We start from the raw sequence: 22,317 nt of genomic DNA on the forward strand, positions 1-22,317 counted from the left end.
AAATAGTGCCATGTGCCTCCGTTTCCCAGGACTAGGCCTGAGGAAACTCTTGAAGCAGCTGGAGGATCATCCCCTGCGTCTACTGTCAGCTTTCATCAGGCTACATAGCTCCTGCCCTGTCCATATCTGACTAGCCTGCAGATGAGGTGTGATGATGTCCTGGCCAATGCACCTGTTATGGCAAGCCTCTACACTACCATGTGGGGGACTGGGTTGTCCCGAGCCAACTTACCTGCCACGACTCATGGGAGATGTACTTAGAGTTCTCTTGAATGATATAAATATTTTCCTGCAAACTGGGGTGGTAGCCTGGCCAGCTGTTCACCTTGGCCTGCCCCTGGCCCTGTGGGCTGGCGCCAGCTTCCTCAACTTGCTGATTGCTTGCTGCATTTGTAGTAGCAGTGGTGTCAGCGGAAGCTGTGTCCACAGTGGTACCGGTGCCATTGGTAGTGGCAACAAGACTTTGGTGCCACAGGCAGTGTCCTGTCCTGGCTTGAGTGCCCAGTGTCCTCTACCCCAAATCCTAGGCGGTCTTTTATGGTGCGCCTACTGCACCATGCTCCAATCTGGGCTCAGCTTATTTGCCTGTGCTGCGTGCAGCCCAACCACCTGTGCTGCAGGGACCAAATAAGTCCAGCACAGGTCTGCCACAAGCCCCATATGCTATTAGCAGTGTGAATATATGATTTAACATCTCCCAGCCTATTTCGCACATGTAACTGTTCTATCCCAAGTAAGTTCAGGATTTTTGTGCTTATCCTTAGTGAACTTCATTTGATTAAAACCATTCTCTAGTTTAGCGGTTCCTAAACTGTGGTACGCAGACAACCTGCAAGTGGTACGTGGAAAGCTGGGGGGAAGGGAGGCATGTACACACATGCACGGCATGCCCAGTCTGCTGCAGGGGCCAGGAACACAGCCTGGTCATGTATGCAGCAGTGCCCAATAGGTAAGTGTACTGGGGGGAAGGGGCAAGAGGTGTGCAAAATGAGGCCACCACAGTGAAGGACGGAGTGGGGCAGGGATGGGTAAATGGGGCAGAGGGGGATGGTGTGAGCCCTGGGTGGCTTGTCCAGGGGCATTAGGCGTGGGAGGGCTCCCACCCCTGTGCACACCCCAGGGTAGGCACGGGGGGCATCTGCCCCCTCCGGGTTTGTGTATGGAGTGGTCTGTCATTGCCTTGTGGCCGTGCACAATGCCATGTGCCTTCTGTGCACTGCCTGCCCAGCAGCAGAAGGCACATGGCATTGCGTGCGGCTCCCAAGGCAGAATCCAGTGGCAGCGCCTCCACCCTGCACATAAATCCAGGGGGCAGGTGGCCCCCATGCCTACCCTGAGGTGCTCACAGTGGCACAGCCTCACGCTCCTGGAAAGGCCGAGGTTGCCCTGGGAAGGGCTGTGGGAGGGGGGCCAGGGGTGCCTAGTGGCACCCAGTGTGGAGCCTTGCTGTACCCATGCAACTCTGCGAGGGGATCCCACCTGGCCAAGGGAGGATGCTGGGCTTGGGGGGGATGGGGACTTTTGGCTCTGGACTCAGTCTCCCTGTGTGCCAGGCATAGTACAAGTGGGAAGGAGCTGCCCCTGCTCCCAGGGCCCAACAGCATGAGCTGGGCCGCTACAGCTGCCCCAGCCTGCCTGAGCCCCAGCCTTGCCCACCTGCAGCTCCCTTCAAGGGGCTGGGGCCATGGCAGGTGCTGCAGGGGACTGCTGCACTGTGGATTCCTGGCTGGCTCAGCTCTGACCACTGCCCACAGGCTGAGCAGGGAGCCCCTTGAGCCTAGTATCTTGGCCTGGCCAGGTGGTGTTCCCCTGTGGGCAAAGCAGCTGCGCCCCACCCCTGTGGAGCTCAGGATGGGCCCCACCTCTGGTGCCGTGACCACCCCCACTGTGGCCTGAGTCTGTGGATCCCTGGTGCGGCTCTTGGTCTCAGCACGCCCCCGCCCCGCCGTCTGCTGCCTCACAGGCGCCAGGCCAGGCCAACCTGTCCACAGCACTTCCCCTATGTCTGCTTCTCCCCATGCCTGTCTCCCACTCCGTCTTGTCTTCTCTCTTTTTTTCTCTCTCTCTTGCAAGATGGCCACCGACAGGTGAAGCCCTTCTGAAGTCCTCCAGCTCAGGTCCCTTCTGTGCGTTCCCCCTGTTTCCTGCCCCCCACCCCCCATTCCTCTCCTGCCCTCCTAAACCTTGCCTCTCCCCAACCTGTGCTTGGGGACCTCCTCTTTGCCCCTTTTCCCTGCTTTCTGAGCTTCTTCCCCTGGGCTCTGGCATCCTCACTTGCCTCTGCCCCTCCCCCACGCTCTCCCTTTTATTCCTGTGCTCTCCCTTTTATTCCTGCTGCCTCCCTTCTCCAGAGCCCCTTACCCTGGTCTCTGCCACCTCCTCCTGCCTTAGACCTGTTCTGCCCCCTTCCCTGGCCCGATTTTGGGGCTCTTTTAGCACCCCCCTAGTCCTCAGCTTCAGTCTGAGGCTTTGTTTTCCTTGCAGCAGCCCCTGTGGGAGAGTTAACCCTCTCCTGCCCAGGATGGCTGCCAGCAGCCAAGGCACATGGCATGAGGATGTCTCTGCAGACCTACCCCTCAGCCATGGCCTGTGGGTGTACACCCCTCTCCAGGTCAGGATGGAGGCCTGCGCCGGAGCTCTGGCAGACCTGGTGGAATGCCAGAACGTCTGGTACGCCTCCCAGGTGAACTCAGTGCCGGTCACCTACCTGAGTTCCCTCGGCCTGGTGAGGGAGGTATATGAGGTGGGGCTGGCAGTCTTAGGCATCCGCTACTTGGCCATGCCCCTGGAGACCCTGGCAATGTGGGTGGTGGACTCCAGTGTCCTCCCAGACCTGCCAGACCGGGACCTCACCAAAGCGCTCGAGCACTATGGTATCCTCACCAGCCCCTGGCGCAGGCTGACAATGGGGAGCAGGGAACCCAGGCTCAGGCACATCCTGTCCTTCCAGAGGCAGGCATTCATACTCCTTAAGGGGGACCCCCAGACCCTACCTCTCTTCATGATCTTTGTGGTGGATGGGAGGCTGTATGTGATCTTTCATAGATTTCATAGACATTAGGGCTGGAAGGGACCTCAGGAGATCGAGTCCAGCCCCCTGCCCAAAGGGCAGGAAGTCAGCTGGGGTCATAGGATCCCAGCAAGGTAAGCATCCAATTTACTCTTGAAGGTGTTCAATGTAGGTGATTGAACCACCTCCGCTGGCAGACTGTTCCAGACCTTGGGGGCTCGGACAGTAAAGAAATTCTTCCTTATGTCCAGCCTGAAATGGTCTTGCAGGAGTTTGTGACCATTCGACATAGTCATCCCTTGGGGCGCTCTGATGAACAAACGTTCCCCCAGATCCTGGTGGTCACCCCTGATAAACTTATAGGTGGCCATCAGATCACCCCTGAGCCTGCGCTTTTCCAGGCTAAAGAGTCCCACGTCTCTCAGCCTATCATTGTAAGATCTGTTTTCCTGACCTCTGATCATGCGCGTGGCTCTCCTCTGGACTCTCTCAAGCTTCTCCACATCCTTTTTGAATTGTGGAGCCCAAAACTGGACGCAGTACTCCAGCTGCGGCCTCACTAAGGCCGAGTACTTCTCCCAGGGCAGGACCGCACAGGGAGATGGTGCGTCCACCTCTCGCATGGGAGCCTTATCAAAGGGTGGGGCTGGGGGGTCCTCCCAACCCCTCTCCATCCTTGCTCCGTCTGGGGGGATTGATGCCTCTGGTGTGAGCATGCTACCCGGGGGACATCCTCCCAGGCTCCTTCTGCCTCTGTTGGGGCTGACGCCCCACCCAGTGGAGGAGCTGGGGACTCCTCCCAGCCCCCTCCTGCCCCAGTCCCCTCTCAGCCTCCCCCCACCCACTTGGTGGGGCTGCCCCCCACAGTGTGGGGGCTTCATCTGGTGGAGGGCCTGAGATGTCCTTCCAGTTCCCCACTATCCCAGTTCCATCCGGGGCATCTAGCACCTCTGGCACTGAGGCCCCATCGGGTGGAAAAACCAAGACTCCCTCTCCACCTCCCTTCACCCCCACTTCAGTTGAGGTGGCGGGCCCGGAGGTGGTGATCCCCAAGCAGCCCGGCCTGCCCCCTTTGGGGGAGGTGCCACCTACACCTACTCCAAAGAAAGTGAAGAACAAGAGGCAAGAGGGGAGCTTCCAAAGGAGCCACAGTGCCTTTGGGGCCCGCCTCTGCCAGTGTGAGCGAGAATGCAGCCAGGGAGCCTGGCCCCACCCTGCCTACCCCCCTGGCAACCCCACTGCCTCAGGCCACAACTGAGGATGTCCCACTGGCACGGGGGGCGCTGGAGGAGTCCAGCCCATGGGACTTGCGAGCGGTGGGGCAGAGAGAGTGCCTGCCTCTCTGGTGTCAGGCGCAGAAGACAGCAGAGGGGCCTGCCACACCCCCACCTGCTCCCCTGCCCACCAAGGCCGATGATGAGGAGATGGAGTGCCTGACCTCTGAGGGGCAAGCAGCCCCAAAAGCGGGACAATATTTGGCCCCTGAAGTGGATGGGGGTCAATCTCCCAGAGACGGTCCTTGACCCAGCTGCTGAGAGGGGCCTGCTAGGGAGCCTGGCAATCAAGGGCCCATTTAGTAGTTTCACTGGTAGGTCCCCTCCTAGGGTGCGGCCCCTCTGGTTCTTGCTCACAAGCATCCAGCTCCTGCTTGAGAACACCCCCTGGGTGGCCTCCAGCTACAGAGGCCTCAACCTCTTAGAGCAGACCAAGGGCCAGAGGAACGTGGCGGAGAGTATCCAGCAGTGGTGCCTGGACCGTGTGCAGTTTGCCTGCACTGCCAGTGATGCAGCGAGGCTCATGCGCCGGGATCTGGGCACACACCAACATGCCTTCCGCCTTGAGAAGCTGGTGACCTGGGTGAGGGAGGTGCAGGGCTGGGGCGGGTCCACAGAATAAAATAGGGCCAAGGATAGGCCTTCCCCTGTTTCTGTGGTTTTGCCCTACTCTATTGCCTGCTCTCCCACCTATACCCTGCCTATCCTTCCTCTTTATTCTCCTGCTCATGGCTGCTACCACAATTGCCTTGCTGAATACCAATGGCTGCAGGGACCTGGTGAAGCAGACAGCTGTCCTGGAGGGTTTGCGGCAGAAGCAACTAGCGATTGCCATCCTCCAGGAGATGCGCAGTGATGTGTACGATCAAGCTGACTGGCATGCTGCCTGGAGAGGCCGCCTTTTTCTGAGCTACAGCACCAACCTTAGTGCTGGGGTGGCAGCCCTCCTGTCGTAGCAGCTGCACTACGACTTGGCAGTGGTGCAAGAGGTAGTCCCCAGCCGGCTTCTGACCATCTGCGTCACCCTGGCACACCATAGCCTGCTCCTTGTAAACGTCTATGCCCCCACTGAGGGGAGGGAGAGGATAGCCTTCTTAGTGACACCAATGGGCGCGATGACCTGCTCCTTGTGCGTGGGGACTTCAATTGCACCATTGACACGTGGCTAGACTGGACGGGGCCAGAGCCACACCTGCCTTTGGCCTGCAAGCTGCGGCAGGTCCTCCACGCCATCATGTGCCAGTACACCTGGGCAAAGATGAGTGCCACTGGGATCACCATGGCTGACCTTGACCACGTCTACAGTGCCTGGCACTGTCTGCCATTACTGCACAGCAGCTGCATCATCTCATCAGGCCTCTCAGACCACATCCTGGTCTGCTGTGTATTCAGCCTGCCTGGCAGGGCACGCACACAGGCCCCTTACTGGTGCCTCAACAGCCTGCTTTGCCCACCTCTGGAGGAGCTGGGAGGCTGCACGAGCAGACTACTCTTCCTGGCGGCTGTGGTGGGATGTGGGGAAGATCCAGTATTCCCAGCTGGTGGCTAGTGAGATCTGCCACTGCACCCAGGAGCTGGAAGAGGACATGGCAGAGTTCAAGACAGCCCTGCTCTGTGCTGGCAATGATGCAGCACTCCCTGAGAGCCTCCAGTCCTGCAAGAAGTACCTGTGGGAGCTGGCGGAGGACATGGCCCGTAGTATGAGGGTGCATGCCCGCTGCCAGGAGCTGGCAGAGGCAGATGCCCTGACCGACTTCTTCTTTGGCTAGGAGAGATGGCGAGCTGCGGTGAAGAACTTGGACCATCTCAAGACCCTGGGGGGGTGGCTGCTTACGGACCTAGAGAGTGAGCTGTCTCTGGCAGAGCTAGAGGCTGCTGTGGTGGGGCTTGCCTCAGGCAGGGCTTTTGGCTTCGGGCCCCTTTTTATCACAGCGCTCCGGGTCCTGTATCACAACACCTCCAGCCTGCTGAAGGTGAACCGCGTGCTGTGCGCCCCATCCCCAGTGCATCGGGGCATCCACCAGGGCTGCTCCGTCTGGCATGCTATACGCCTTGGCCATCAAACTGCTGCTGCATGCTCTGTGACATTGCCTGTCTGGCTTAGCCCTGCCACTGGCACTAGGCCCGAGCACTGACAGCATACGTAGACAATGTGACAGTCTTCCTGGGAGGCCAGGAAGATATGTGGGCCCTGGTGGACTGCCAGCGTACCTATGAGCTCGCCTCGTCAGCCCGCATCTACTGGGGCAAGAGCGACACCATCCTGCTTCGAATGTGGGCTGGTACCCTGCCCGGACTTGCTGGGGGGCCTCGAAGCCCTGGGAGTGTTCCTGGGGCCGCCGGCCTTTGCAACCTGGACCTGGGAGGACCTGGTAGAGGGAGTGGAGGCTCACCTGCAGCACTGGCGCTTGCCCACCCTTTCCTACCACGGCCAGGTGGCTACTGACACCTTCATGCGCCCCCTGGACCTGGTGGCCATGGCAGCCTGCCCCTTCTGCCTGGGAGTGGTGGAAAGGAACATTTTTCACACCTTCCTCGACTGCCCCGGCTGCAGCTGCTCTCAGGGTGCTGGTTTGGGACTTTTCAGAGTATGCATACACTTGTTCTTTCCTGTACCAGGTGGCCGAGCAGGGCGCAATCAGCTTGGCCAACTTCCTGGTGGACCAGGCCAAGATGGCCACCCTGAAGAGCCACCAAAACCAGCTTGCCAGGGCCAGGATGAATGACACCCTGCAGCTTTTCTGTCTGCTGGTGCAGGCCCACCTCTCACTCGAATTTGAGCATGCAGTCCTCTGGCAGGCAGTGTTCACCTTTGAGGAATGCTGGGCCATCAAGAGGCTGCTGTGCTGGGTCGAGGGGTCATGCCTGCTCCTTGCGCTATGATGCCGCCACCCACTCAGAGTGCAGGGGCAGGTCTAGCAGGCCAAGACCTCCGGCTTTGGCCGTGTGGGCTGACCCCTGATGTCCCGAGGCCCCCGGACATCCCCACTATAAAACTGTATATATTTCTTTGTCTCCTGTGTTTGTTTGGGGTTTTTTTTGTCAAGAGTGTGCAGGCAGGCCTTGCAGCCATTCACCCAGGCTTTGCCCTTGAGGCCCAGACTTTCGGGCCAACCTGTAGTGTCTTTACTGCTCCCCATTTGTCACCCTCCCTGGAATAAACGTTTCTAAAAGTCAAAGTCTTTGTTTCTGTCTTTCTTTCTTCTCTCTCCTGTGTCCCTCTCTCTCATCTGTTCCTCTTGTCTGTCCCTCTTCTCTCTTCTCCCCCCCCATCACAGCATACCTAACAGAAAAAAAATACACAAGAACAAAGTTAATATATGAAGATTTATTATTGTCACCAGATTTAGAATTTTTAGAAAACCTGGTATTTACTGTTAAAAAGGAACATTTATTAACTATTAATACGCACTGTGTCCTGCCATGCACTCTCCACCCCAGTTTTGTTTTTCTGCTGTGCCTGCCCTCAGGCACCTTACAGGGTACACATTGCAGTTTTTTCAGCACTCTGGCCAAAAATGTTGCCTACCCCTGGTTTACACTTCTTTTTCCAATTTACAATTGTTTTATATGGCTACTGTAACTGATAAAACAATGTTTTATGATTACTAAATGTTTTGATGTTTTAATACACAGTCTCTTACCTAAGTGTATGAAAAATCTGTTGGTGGTACTTAAGGCTGTATCATTTTAAGTTGGTGGTACTCACTGCTCTAGTTCATCATGGTCATTCTGAAGCTTAATCCCACTCTAAAGAGTGTCTGCAACTCTACTTAGTTTGTACTGGAATTTGATCGACCACATCAATAATTTAGCTAAAATTCCATTATTTAATCCAAAGATTTGTAACAAATGCCATAACAAAATACCAGCTATATATTACATGGCCACTTTACAATACTTAATGACCACACCCACACAGTAATTGCCATTAGAAACGTCTCATCAGGGTATTTACAGCTGGGCTAGTGAGGGAGATTCTAGCTCTCCCATGCTGGCTGGCTCTAGCACAGGGGTAGGCAATGCTTTTTGGCCAGAGTGCCCCAAAAAACACAGTGTCTACCTTGTAAGGTGCCAGAGTGCCCGTAGGCCACAAAAACAAAACGGGGAGGGGATACATGGCAGGATGCTCTGCATATTTAATACTATTAATAATTATTAATGTTGCTTTTTTAATTTTTTTTTTTTTTTTTTTTTACAGTAAATAGCTGGTGTCAGGCACCGAGCAGGGGCTGCCTCAGGGCTCCGCTACTCGGGCCACAGCGGGGGCCCAGCAGCACCGGAGGTGAGGCCCAGCCAGCCTGCGCAGCTCTGAAAGGATGGGACGCAGCCACCCTGGGCGCAAGGGACGCTGCCTGCTTGAGGCGGGACGCCGGCTCGGGGGCTCCTGCTTGGTCTCTGTGCGTGCCGGGTACAGTGGTAGTGGGAGCTGCAGCCACAGGCTTTTCCCCAGGCTCTGGGAACAGCTGCCGCAGCCGGTGCGCGGGACCGAGTCTGCAGCGTAGCGGCTCTGTGCAGCGCCTGCCCCAGCCCTGGCCCCGTGAGGGGAGCTGCGGGTGGGCAAGGCCAGGACCCAGGCAAGCTGAGGCAGCTGCGGTGGCTGTTCCCAGGCTCCAGGGGGCTCTCGCGGCCAGGCAGGGATGGCTCTGGCCTGCCTGCACTGTGCTCAGTGTGCAGGGAAGCCCCCCGAGCCCGGTGTCCTGCCCCAGCCAGGCAGCATCCCCACGTGCGTAGGGTGGCTGTGGCCCATTCCTGAGGAGCTGTGCGGGCCGGGCCAGGCCCCACCACGCGTGCTGCAGGCACCCCGCCTGCCCACCCACAACAGCTCGAGCCCCAGGGCAGCCCCCACTTCCCACCCAGCCCCCACCTTCCTAAGGGCCCGACCGGGCTGGCTTAACCGCGGTGCCTCCCCCACTCCGCCCAGACCCTGTCCCAACCACCCACCCCAGCACTCAGTGCTGCCCCGGGTGGGACAGGGCATCTGCCTGCCTGGGCAGCTCCCTGCAGGGGCCAGCCGGGCTGGAGGGAGCAGCCTGGGAGCACGGGGTGGGGGCACTGGAGCACAGTCACCTCCCTGCCTGCCGCCTTCTGCCTCCGCCCTGGTGTCTGCCGTGGTGCTGCGACTTGTGGCTGCACAGGGGAGCCCGGAGCAGCAACTTAAAAGAAACAATTTGTTTGCGTGCCTTCAGGCGTGCCAGGAAAAAAGCTGCCGCGTGCCACTAATGGCAGGGGTGGGCAGGCCCTGCTGTTGCGGGAGCCCACCGGGCTTCCCCTGGGTCCTACTGCCCCTGGTTCCTGTCATAAATATTAATTTTCTCAAACTTATAGGCGCTCCGCAGGCTGGATAGATTGGCTTGCGGGCAGGATCTGGCCCACAGGCTGTATTTTGCCCACCCATGGTTTAGGAGAACATAAAGCTGATGTCAGTGCTTGTGTGCTGTGAGCCACATCAGGGATTGAAGCAACTGTGTTGATCAGAGCTGTCAAGATCAGGACAATGTAGGAAGGAGAGCTGTTTCTTTAAGTTCATAAGCATACCCAGACTGACACTATTTTCTTATCAGAAGGAAGAACTTCTTGTTTCACTATGCTCTGAGGGAAGTCCTCTGTCAATATGAGATGTCCATGAATATAATATTTCCCTCTCTCCCCCTCCTGTGGAAAGAGCAGAAGTGCTCCTAAGTGAGCGAAATAATACAAACTGATCTAAAATACGTTGATCTCAGTGAGTAAACAAATAGTTTTTATGTTTTATGTGTTACACTGAGGCCACATAGTCCTTTCTGATCTCAATCAAATTTGAAAGTAAATTTGCAAAAGTAAAAAACCTTAGTCTCTGGCAACCTGAAGGCATTCATCCTAAGATACTGAAGGAGCTCAGGTTGAAAATTGCCGGAGTCTTAACTGTAGTGTGCAACCTATCACTAAAACCAGCCTTGGTACCAGAGGACAGAAGAGTTACCAATATGACTCCAATATTTAAAAAAGGCTCTAGAGGGGACACACAGAATTACAGGCTGGTGAGCCTAAGTTCTGTTCCTGGAAAACTGTTGTAAACAATTAAAAAAAAAAAATTGTTCAGTCTATGGATGAACATGACTCGCTGAGGAGTGATCAACAATAGCTTTGTCAAAGGAGAATCTTGCCTCACCAGCCTCCTAGAGTTCTTTGAGGTTGTCAACAAGCAGGTGGATTGGGGCAAGCCAGTTGACATGGTATATTTGGACTTCCAAAAAGCCTTTGACAAGGTCTCCCATCAGAGGCTCCTAACTAAGTTAGGTAGTCAAAGGATTACAGGGAATGTCCACTTATAAATCAGACATTGACTTAAAGATAAAAATGCAAAGAGTATAAATGGTCAGTTTTCAGGATGGAAAGAAGTAAACAGCGGGCTCCCCCAGGGATCTGTGTTGGGACCAGCTGGTTAACATATTCACAGATTATTTGGAAGGAGTGGGTGAGTAGAGGTGGCCAAATTTGTGGATGACACAAAATTAGTCAGGGTGATAAGACCAAGGTGGACTGTGCTGAAGTACAGAAAGATCTGGCTCCGTTAAGCAAGTGAATAACTGAATGACAGATGAAATTTGATGTAGATAAGAGCACAGTGATGTATATGGGCAAAAATAACCTAAACTATACCTACTATGATGGGCTGTATACAGGAAAGGGATCTGGGAGTCATTGTGGAGAGTTCACGAAAACATTGACTCAGTGCTCAGCAGCCACCAAAAAAGCAAAAAAACAAAAAAATGTTAGAGATTATTAAGAAGAGAATTGTAAACAAAACGTAAAGTATCATTATCCACCCCCCAGCCCCATATAAATCCATGGTATGTCCACACCTTGAATACTGTGCACAGTTCTGGTCCCCACACCTTAAAAAGGATATAGAAGAACTAGAGAAGGTACAGAGAAGAGCTTGATAGTAACATGAAGGGGCTTCTGTATGAAAAGCAATTAAAGAGGCTAGGCTTGTTCAGTTTAGAAAAGAGATGCTTGAGGGGGGACATAAGTTGTAAGTTTAAAACTAACACAAGGAAGTTCTTTTTCACACAGTGTGTCATTAAAGTTTGGACCTCATTACTACCAGGTGTTGTGGAAGCTGACGATTTAGCCATACTCAAAAAGGGATTGAACTAATTCTTGGAAGAAAGGGGCTTCAGTAGCTGTTGAACATGGGAGTTAGGGCTACAGCTTCTGAATTAGAACCTCCTATGCTGGAGGCTGCAAGTAGAAGAGGAAAAGTAGAAAAAAACCATGGTCATACCCTGTTCTCTCTTGCTTTCCATATCCACTGTCTGCCACTGTGTGACACAGGATACGAGGCAACTATGGTCTGACTCAGTAAATGGCAATTCTTATGTTCTTATCTAATTTCCTACCTTATTTGACAGTAGGCCAGTTTTTCTTGTCTGACTCTACTGCTGGTAGCTCATTGCAGTATTCTACAAGGTACAGTAACTGTTCAGCGAAATAGCTGGCCACTACCAGTGGGTGTCACTGTGGGCGTTAAAGTGAAGAAATAACATCTGGGGAAAGGGATACAAATTTATTTTTAAATAAAAGCAGCAACTAAATTAAAAGGGTAAAAATGTAATAAGCCCTTACTTGCTAATTACATATTTGCCAGACAATTTCTAGGGGATGCTTGAAAACCATCCAAGAGATATTACTGAAGAAAATAACAAATATGAAAGCATACCACCATCCCAGATATTCCTGTCAGTGCCTCAGCTATTGTAAATAATTGCACCTCTATTGATTTCAATAGAAGGTCTGGTCCTACAAGCCTCATTGCTTCCTAGCACTGTGTTACTTGAATCGTTTATGATGTTGGTAGAAAACCAGAGCCAGCCTTTCTTAAATCCTTTAAAACCACTCATATGAAGTTCTCTGTGTTTGCAGATCTAAGTGCTAAAGGTCATTCTGTCTCAAAGCACACATCCATCCCAGACTATTCACCATCACTAAAACCAGACTAGGTATGAAGAAAATGCCCTTAAAGCTGGTGCCACAAGAATATGTGCATATACACACTCACCCGCTCCCCACCCACCCACAATCTCACAAATAAACCAGCCGCACAAGCTTTGAACTGTTTACATGATACTCATTACCTAACGGTGCCTGCACTTTTAGAAAAGCCTTTTTTTACACAGGTCGTTGCTAAGGCCCGAGTTGTCTCTGTGTGTGTTATCATGAGGATGACAGTTTAAACAGGCCTTATCACTGTGTATTCAATCAAGGTTTATGAGGGCTGATAAAGATGTCACCTAGTTGCTTTGTGTGTTCATTAAAACCCTATTCCCCAGTAGGAGTTAGCTGTATTATTTTCTTTTTCATACTTTCTACATTTTTTCTTAGCTGTCCTCCAGGGAAAATGTTTCTTTTGTTTGAAAGGGGAAGTGTCATCTTAGTTTTATGCAGCAGTACTTTTGAAAGAAAAAAAGTAAAAACAGCATTTCAGCTTAGTTGACAAAACCCTATCTGTCTTTAATATCATGGGTTATCATAATTGCTTACTTAATAATTCAATAAACCTCCCTAAGTTTAACTTATATGTGGCAGTAAAGCGGTTTCTGTGTGTTTTAATCTGCTGTATTGCAATATCACTGACACCAGCACAGGAAAGGTTTTGCTATCGCTTCTGATTATAATAAGAGAGATTGGATTGAATTCCTATCTTCCTCCACAGTCTGCTTAAAGTGAACTGTTTGCAGCCTTACCGATCTTGCTTCACTGTGACTTCAGTCATGCTTGAAGGTTCCATTTATTTACACAGGTTTGCTACATGTTACAAGCGTATTATGGATATTAGTATAAGCGGTGTAAACAACATAGTGACATTATAGAATCTATACATACTGTATTGATTAACCATGTCTTAAAACACCTGTAGATCATATATATTACTTAAATATTTTAGTAAAAAATATCAAATATTTTCTACAGTATTTATAACAATATAAAACACGATTATAACTGTTCTGCTTAGGAGATATTTAACTTTTCATTTGTTTCTATGAGGCAGAGATCATTAAGAGGAGACCAAAGTCTTGTCTTATCATCAGTAACTCCCTCAACTTCAGAGATTTTTCTCTATGTATCTCCTTTTCTTGGCTGCGGTTTAGATTAGGCTGTGATGTCAGTTGCATCTGATGTCTTCTGTTTCCTGAGTGCTGCTCTTCAAGAGGGTACATGTTTACACTGGGAAAAGAAGCATGGCTGTATTTTTTTGCTTATTAATTAAGTTGTATTGAATGCTAAGTAGATGCATATGGTCATGAAGAGTAAATAGCAACTGCAGGCATAGCACACACTGCCAAAAGACAGAAACTAAGCAAATGATTAGACAACATTTCCAAAAGTAACTTGCTGATGTAAAAATAATATGAAACAAATTTACTCACTAGTATTATTTATCATTAAACTTTTGAATGAAGGACAGACTACCTGTCATGTCATGAGACAATAAGGACATATGGTGAGGAGGGAACACAACCAAAGTAAACACTCCCATCCTTTCAAAAACAAAGCAAAACAAACCAACCCAGCAAGTGGCTAAAGAATATAGAGCTTGAATCATTTCAGAGCTAGCTAATAAAAGTTAGCATGTTTCTAGCTATCTCAGAAACCCTTAATCCACATTTAATAGATATTATCTAAATTCCAAGCCCTTTAATTTACCCAAATTTAACTGCACAAATGAGAGTTGAGAAAATAATATTTCTACTTCTGTTAGACTCAAACTTTAGCTACTGATGAATGTTACTCAAGCCCTGATATAAGGAAACCCTTCCTTTACCTCTGCCAGCATGCCCTGGGGAAAATTCCTGCTTAATTCTGAGGTGATCATCAGTTATGACTCCTCTGAATAGAAGCTGAAACAACCATAGTGAACAAACATTCCATTTCCTACCCTAGACGTTGTTAGTGTCTAACCATTTCTCTTTTTCCCTACCATTGATCATTAATGTGGGAAGATTCTCCAAAAGCAAAAATACCAGAATGTGGAATTGCCCCTTTAAAAACCTGAGTTTGAAGTACTATGTGTATGCAGAATTTGAAATCTATATTTTGTTTCCAAATTTCTCAGCATGCTTATATTCCTACTGATACTTAGTTGGAGGAGTTATTTAACTAGGTCTTTGGCATCATGTTTGTGTTTGTAAACTGCAAAATATTCCCCCATTTTCCATAATGTATGAACTTAAACACTTCCAACATAGCCCAGATCCTCACCCCTTGTGATCAGTATAGGGGCTCTCTCTTTGGCTTTCTGTGCAGGAGGCTCCCCCTTGGAGGTGAGTCTTCAGAAACAGGATGAAACTTGCTGGTAGGCCATGAGTTACTTTTCAGTCCTCTTCTCATAGATCTTGTTGACTTATTTTTCTCAGAGGAGCAATACACGTCATCTTCATGTTTCTGCTAACTTAATTTCTCAAATCTCTTTAACTGGCTAGTAGTAACTAAATTCCTTTTTTTTTTTTTTTTTTCCATACTGCAGGGCATAGATTCCTCAGGGTCCTAAACACTTTGCTATTAAAATCCATTAGACATTTCAGAGATGACTCCTCCAGTCTGTTTACATTTTTGCTGCTGCTGAGATACAGTGCATTACCAGAGGTGTTACTGTTTAAATGTTAGTCCCATGATCACATGTCTTTCTATGGGGACAGCCACACTTCTGTAGGCTATTAGCACAATAAGAAGTAGAAGCCCAAGAAATTAACCCTGTTGTTGATTTCTCACCATTAGTACCTATTGCCATTACAAGCTTGTTTGCTTTTTTTATAGTGCCTTTTAACCAATTTGCTATAGGCTTCCATCCTGTCTTCATGACAGACAGTTTAAGGATGGAGCATTTATATAGTGCAGTTCTCTTGGTGTTAATTTTTCTGGTTTACCAACCTCTTTAACAAAAGTTAGAGAATGATCTGGCCTGGCTGTCTTGGTTAATCTTTGTTATGTTGATTCTGATATTCAAACCCTTTCAATCTACCTTGAAATAGTTGTCTCCAGAATTTAGCAGGTGCCCACATAGCCTTGAGTCTGAACCAGTAACCTGTGCCCCAGTGCTCTTGATAGCACAGGTCAATTCAAAACTGTAATTTATGCAACTTGAGTACAAAAGAGCTCCCTTCATACTCAAGGACTGAAACCCTCTAGGTCCAGTGAATCCTTAGTATGGGGACCTTTTAGGTTAATGAGCACAATGAATATTTTTAATATGTTCTATTCATATTATTATTTTTTTTACTGTTGCAGTAACATTAAAAGACTCCACATAGAAATTTGGGTGTCCATTCTAACTGGTACTGTGCCAACAAATAATGCAGTGTTCCTGCCATAAAGAGTGGCTCATTATCTCCATGAAGTTATTCGGGCCTCTCCATCCATTTCACATCTGAATAGTTTGGAGAAAGTTTTATTTACGTTCAAAGCTTTCTCAGGTTTTCTGTGACCGGTCTCTCTTGATGATTTTTCTGCTTCCATTTTAGTCCTATATAAAATATGACTACTTGGTCTTGCTGCATTGTTCTTGTCTCTGGTCTACATGCTTAGTTCTAAGAATTAGCTGTATTGACAAGGTGCAGAGAGGCAAAGTACAGTGTGGTGATCAGTTATACTCTTTGAACTATTTCCAGATTCAGTATAGTAGTCACTATGCAGACCTGCCTCCTTGTGCAAAGCATTTAAAGTTCTGTCATCCTGCTAGAACATGACCCATCCCTAACTAAGATGGCTTTAGGAATCATGTATTAATTTCTGTTTGGTCATGTAAAACCAGAGAGCAAGGTTTTGTGGGCAGACTATTGATTAGGCTGAAATCTATTGCTATTACAGTAGAGGGGAGTAAAGTGGCTTAAATATTAACATTCTCTAGAGGTCACCAGACTATTTCTGGCAGCCTGTCGGAAGATCCTGAGCTCTGAATAATTCATTCCTGCACCTCCCCCTCCCCATTTTTTGTATCAGGTGATTTTTGTAACCAGTTCACAAAATATTTATTTTAAGTGTTACAACCACTCCCATCACTAGTATTAAGTATCACCACTGTAGCCCTATTTGAACTAAACTTTGTTCTTGCCATTAACACTGGGAGTGTAATGTGCTATGGGCTTTCAACCTGGTGGTCACAGCCCCTTGTGGGACACCAAATAAGTGTTAGGGGGTCATGATCACCTTGCCCTTTCCATATTGCTAGAGAGGGAGGACCCTAGTATGGAAAGGTTGAGAATTATTACTGTCAACTAATATCTCCATGAAGCTTGGTATACAGGGAAGTAAAACATAAGAGCTAGTTGTTGGTTGCATGTCATAGAACTATATGGCCTTGCATCAATGGTGGCTGGCGATGCATGGAGGCAGGTTTGTTAAGGTGTAGTTAGAGACTTCTTTACAATGACTGCAACTGGACTGTGCTTATTTAGGGAGAAGCCCCATTTCCATCTCATAATGTAAGTTTGTTGCCTTTGTAGAATCATAGAAAATTAGGCTTGAGGAAGTCTATCTAACCTAAGCCTCCCTTGTTGCAAACTTGAGACCACTGATCCTTGTTTTGTCATCTGCCACCAATGAGAACAATCTAATACTCTTTAGAACCAGCCATCAGGATGGTAGTTTGAAGACTGTTATTATAAATCCTCTGCAGTCTTCTCTTCTCCAAGCTAAATAAACCCTAAACCTAAGCTCCCTTAGCTTCCCCTCAGAAATCATGTGCCCAGCCCCCTAACCATTTTCATTACCCTCCACTGGACTCACTCCAATTTGTCTACATCGTTTCTATAGTGGGAACCCCAAAACTGGACACAGTACCCCAGTTGTGGCCTCAGCAGTGCCAAATAGAGAAAAATAATCATTTTCTTCGATCTGCTGGCAACACTCCTACTAATGTAGCACAGTACCCTGTTAGCTGTCTTCACAAAGGTGCACTCTTGGCTTATATTCAGCTTGTTGTCCACTGTAACCTCCAGGTCCTTTTCTGCAGAGCTGCTGCTTAGCCAGTCAGCCCCCAGCCTGTCGGTGCATAGGATTGTTCTGTCCTAAGTGCAGGACTTCGCACTTGCCCTTATTGAACCTCATAATATTTCTTTTGGTCCAGTGTTCCAAAATGTACAGGTCACTCTGAATCCTAGCCCTACCCTCCAACATATATACTACTCCCTCCAGTTTGCCGTCATCTGCAAACCTGCTGAGGGTGCACTGCATCCCATCGTCCAGATGGTTGAAGATATTGAACAAAACTGGCCCTAGGATCGACCCATGGGGCACTCCATTTGATACCAGCTGCCAATTAGACATCGAGCCATTGATTACTACCCTCTGAGCCTGATCATCTAGCCAATTTTCTATCCACCCATATAAGGAAGGGTTTCCTTATATCAGGGCTTGAGTAACATTCATCAGTAGCCATTTATCCAACCCATACTTCCTTAGCTTTTTTGCAAGAATGTTGTGGGATACCATATCAAAAGCCTGGCTAAAGTCAAGTTATATCACATCCACTGCTCTCCCTGTGTCCACAGAGCCAGGCATCTTGACATAGAAGGCAATCAGGTTAGTCAGGTATGACTTGCCCTTGGTGTATCCATGGTGACTGTCCCTAATCACCTCCTAGAGTGCTTAGAAATGGATTCCTTGAGGACCTGTTCCATGATTTTTGCAGGGGCTGAAGTAAGTCTGATCAGTCTATAATTCCCTATATCCTCCTTCTTCCCTTTCTTAAAAATGGGCACTATATTTGCTCTTTTCCTTTTGTCTGGGACCTCTCCCAATCACCATGAGTTTTCAGTGACAGTGGCTCTGCAGTCATATAGTACAGCGTTCCTGGGTTGCCACTGGTCAGCTTCATCAGTCTAGACTCACCAGTCCAAGTGAAAGCTATATGGATCCAGACCACTGGTAGCTTATTGGTACCAGACCCTGATTTAGGAAGAGGTAATAATCCAAAATGGAGGCCCTCCTCTGCTGGAACATACCCGTTTGGAGGAGGCCAGATATACTTGCTATGACCAGTTGCAAATGTGTTTTTAATGCATGGCAAATTTTAATTCAATCTGCCTAAGTTTTGGGAAAAGAGCCATAATATTAATTCAGTTGTATTCAAGTTTACTCAAATTACAGTAACACTAGTTTGCAAACTCACAATATTCCATTGTTTCTAAAAGAAGAACTTTGTGATGCACACTTGACAGAACAGCCACAAAATTGTAATCCTGCTCCTCTCTTCCTTGTTGCAGCTGTTCATTGTACTAGATCTACACATAAATTGTAAGCTGTGTGGGACAAAGGCTGTCTACTTTGTGAAGTGTACCCTGCTCCTTATTTTTTGTAACTGAATTAGATATTATACAGGTCCATTTTTTATCATATGCCAAACACTTGCTCTCAGCACTCCTTGATGATTCTTATTTTAATATCTTTAAACCAGACTGCTCCTGCAACTCTTGCTGTAACACACAAATCAGTATATCCACAACCACCACCGATATCCCAGGAGCAAAGAATATATGTTGGATCTTTATGATACCCATTAGGGCTCTCCCATTCCTACACAGCTAAGGAAAGCAAATGAAACTTGAAGCATGGTTGAAAGTCAACAAAACTGGATTGCACTAGACTAAATGGGTGAGAAGAATACAAAAACCCACAGATCCTGAGAGACAGCACATTGCTAGTTGCCCCCTCTCTCTGAATGCGTCTCCTCTGGTGCACTGTGAGGGGAATGAATACAGCTTAAGCAGAGAGCAGGTTTTCACATATGTAGGCCTCAAGCCATGTAAGGATTTATAGGTCAAAACCAATACCTATAAGTGGCTCTGTATAAATAAATCATGCTCACTCTAGTTTGCTGCTATGTCCCATGAGGCCAGGCAAATAATTTAGTTTCCTAACCTAACAGCACAGCTGGATGCCTGTGCATCCTTTAAACCTTTTAGTTAAGAGAATGATTTCCTAAATCACTACCCTATGAGCAACACTGTGCGCACAAACTGGTGTCACTGTAATTAAAGTCTGCTTTCCCACCTGTCCACAAAAAGTCCCTGCTCTCTCTTATGAAGGATTTTTCACCTAAGCAAACTGAACAGCTGTTGTCTGCCACATGGCCAGACAGCACTCCTGGTGGACTTAGTTTGGCAATGGAGTTCTCCATTTCCCATACTTAAAATTGCTGTGTGTGAAATCTTTTCCCTCAATTTGAACTCAAGTTTGGATCCCTGTGGTGTGTAGGTAGTGAACTGGTAGTTATAACAATAAATGTTCATCTGCAAGTTTCCCAAAGACCTCTGTGCACCCAGCACAATATAACCTGAGGAACAATCCAAGAACCTGAGCATGTGACTGCAAGCCAAGAATTGCTTCAATCTAGTCCAGGCTTCATTGGTGCTCTAACCTCTTCAGATGCTTTGGGCAAGTATTTTCTTTGCCTTTGATTTCCTATTGGTAAATTGGGAATATTAATAACCTAACTCCCAGAGGTATTGTGAAAGTTATAATAGTCACCTGAGTCCCTTACCAAATAGGAAATATATTATATTGCATGCAAGTGCCTTATCGTTTTGGTATTTGTTGCCCAAATATTACAAATGGGTAACATGGACTAAGTGCCAAAGCCTGGGTGCTCAAAAACTATGACCATGATAGAAACAGCTACAATTTAAACTGAATAATTATCAGAGGAAATTAGGGATCTCTCCTCTTACCCTGCCCCAGAATGCACAAAATGGGAAAAAGTCAGCTTTCAGATTTCCTTAGCACTAGCCATGGCTGGAGGGTTTCTCTGATGTGTCTTTCATGCATACATCACTGCCATGGTACAGCACTTTTGTTCACTGAAAATATTAAGAGTGCAAGCAGAAGCAGTCAGGGGGAAGGATTTTGGCACAGTTTGATTTCTACGCTGTTAATGGCACTTTGGCAGATCTTTGGCATCTGGAAGTAAATGGAACAGCCCAGATTAGGTGAAGAATATTAGACCTAGTCAGATATACCCCCTTTTCCAATGCAAATTGATAAATAAACAATGGGCCTTGGCTAATCCTTTTACAAAGGGTGACTTGCTAATCTAACTCCCCAGCAACAATGGCTGCTTCATGTTAACAATAGCTGCATTTATACCTTATGTTTTACTTGTAAACTGACATGTAGTGAATTGAAAGGGGGTTAGGCTCACCTGTGTCTTGGAGGAGGGCTGCTAATCCTTTCATGCTCTGAACTGTCCATAAGCAATACTGCCATTTGATTGTAATGAAGAGAAAGCCCATGCTGTTGTGCCAAATTTTAGCCATGTTAGATTTAACAATGCAGCCAGTGTCTTCGGTAAAAAGAGAGTGGGGAGAGAGCTTATATGATATATAGGATGCCTCTACTCTGAGTCAGGGCATTATTCTCAGATATACTGACACCTGAAGCTGCCTCTGGAGTCATTGCCTCTGCTCCCCGTCTTCCTGCCTTCTAGAAGTATGTCATGAACATTGCTAGCAGGATAACTATGGTACTGTGATGTGTACGGATCTTTAGTCCCAATTCCCAGGTGGCAACTTCATTGTTGAAGCTCAACAGATCTGCTGAGGGGTCTGAGCATCATTGCCCACCAAAAATTATTCTGGTGGAAGGTGGAGTTTGGGTTCAAGGCAGGGCTGCCACACAGTCTGTGACTTGTCTGATACTCATGCAGATTTTTGTAAATTGAACAGAATCACTTGTCAAAATATCAGGCAAATCCTAGGCTGGAGTGGTGTGCTATGCTTTGGCACCTTTCTTTCTATCTCCATTTTTATTCAAACTGAGATTAAATGGAAATTCCTCTGACTGCATTTTGTTAGTAGAAGGTTAAGGATATTTATAAGCAAAAGTAGACTGGGAAGTCAATCCGGTTCCGAGATTTATTTGGGTGGCAGCACTTTGGAGATAGATCTTGGAGCTTTGGTGCATCACAGACTTAGCATGGGTCTTCAATGTGATATAACTGCAGAAAAAATGAATGTAGTTTTGGGCTGGATTAGCAGGAGTATTAGCTGTAAGGGAAGTGATGGTGCCACTTGACTAGGGTGTGCTCATGCTCCTGCTGGGACTTAAAAAACCTAGAGGTTCATGTTTAGAGGATCTCAATCCTCTGCTCAGGGTTAGACCAATTGCCACATTTGGCATCAGGAAGGAATTTAACCTCATGGGCAAATTGGAGTAGGCTCTGGGGAGTTTTGCTTTCCTCTGCTGTGGGTGGTATGGTCCTCCTACTTGGATCGCTTGAGCATATTTTAACAGTTGGTAGTTCTTTTCCTTGCAGTAGCAGGACATTAACATCCCTTTGCTTCACCTGTGACAAGTTAGTATTTCTGATGTTTTGGATATTGTGCCTGATAGTTGTATGACATGTTTGCTTTCAGAGCTTTCAAGAGTAGCTTGGACAAAAAGTTGTTGAGGATGGTTTAGATGGAGGTGATTGTGCCTTAGAAGGGAGCTGGGGTGGATCACAGGTGTCAATGATATGGCTGTATCAGCTGGCCTGGAGTGCTGCCTGTAGGTTTCCAGACTGGATACGCATGCCAACATGCAGCATGTGCCAGACTGCACCCACATACATGTGCTACACAGTGCACAGGGCCATATCTAGCATATACTGCATGTAGTGCACAGGGTGGGATGTGGTGTATTCAGTGTCAGTGTCAAACACGCCCCATGTGCTGTATCTGGCATGTATGGCCTGTCTTTGGATCTTATCTGGTCTGTAAACTGGCATTGTGCAACCCATCTGGCTGCAGGGGCCTAATGAGTTTGACATCCTTGGCTGACTTCCTGAGGTCCCTTCTAGCCCTACTTTTTATATTTCAATGATTCCTGTTCAATGTTTTTTCCATCTAGTCTACTAAACTGCAAGGTTTCTTGAAAATCCGAATTTTATACTTTGTTTTGATCATTATATTGGACTCATATTCAAGACAAATAGTTTGAAGATGCATAATAAGTCTTTAGAAATACTCTCATGTGGGAGGTGAAAATGACTTCAGTTTGAAAACATGAATCATC

The sequence above is a fragment of the Crocodylus siamensis genome, chromosome 3, assembly GCF_052110815.1.
Source record: "Crocodylus siamensis isolate JL-2025a chromosome 3, ASM5211081v1, whole genome shotgun sequence".
Taxonomy (NCBI): domain Eukaryota; kingdom Metazoa; phylum Chordata; order Crocodylia; family Crocodylidae; genus Crocodylus; species Crocodylus siamensis.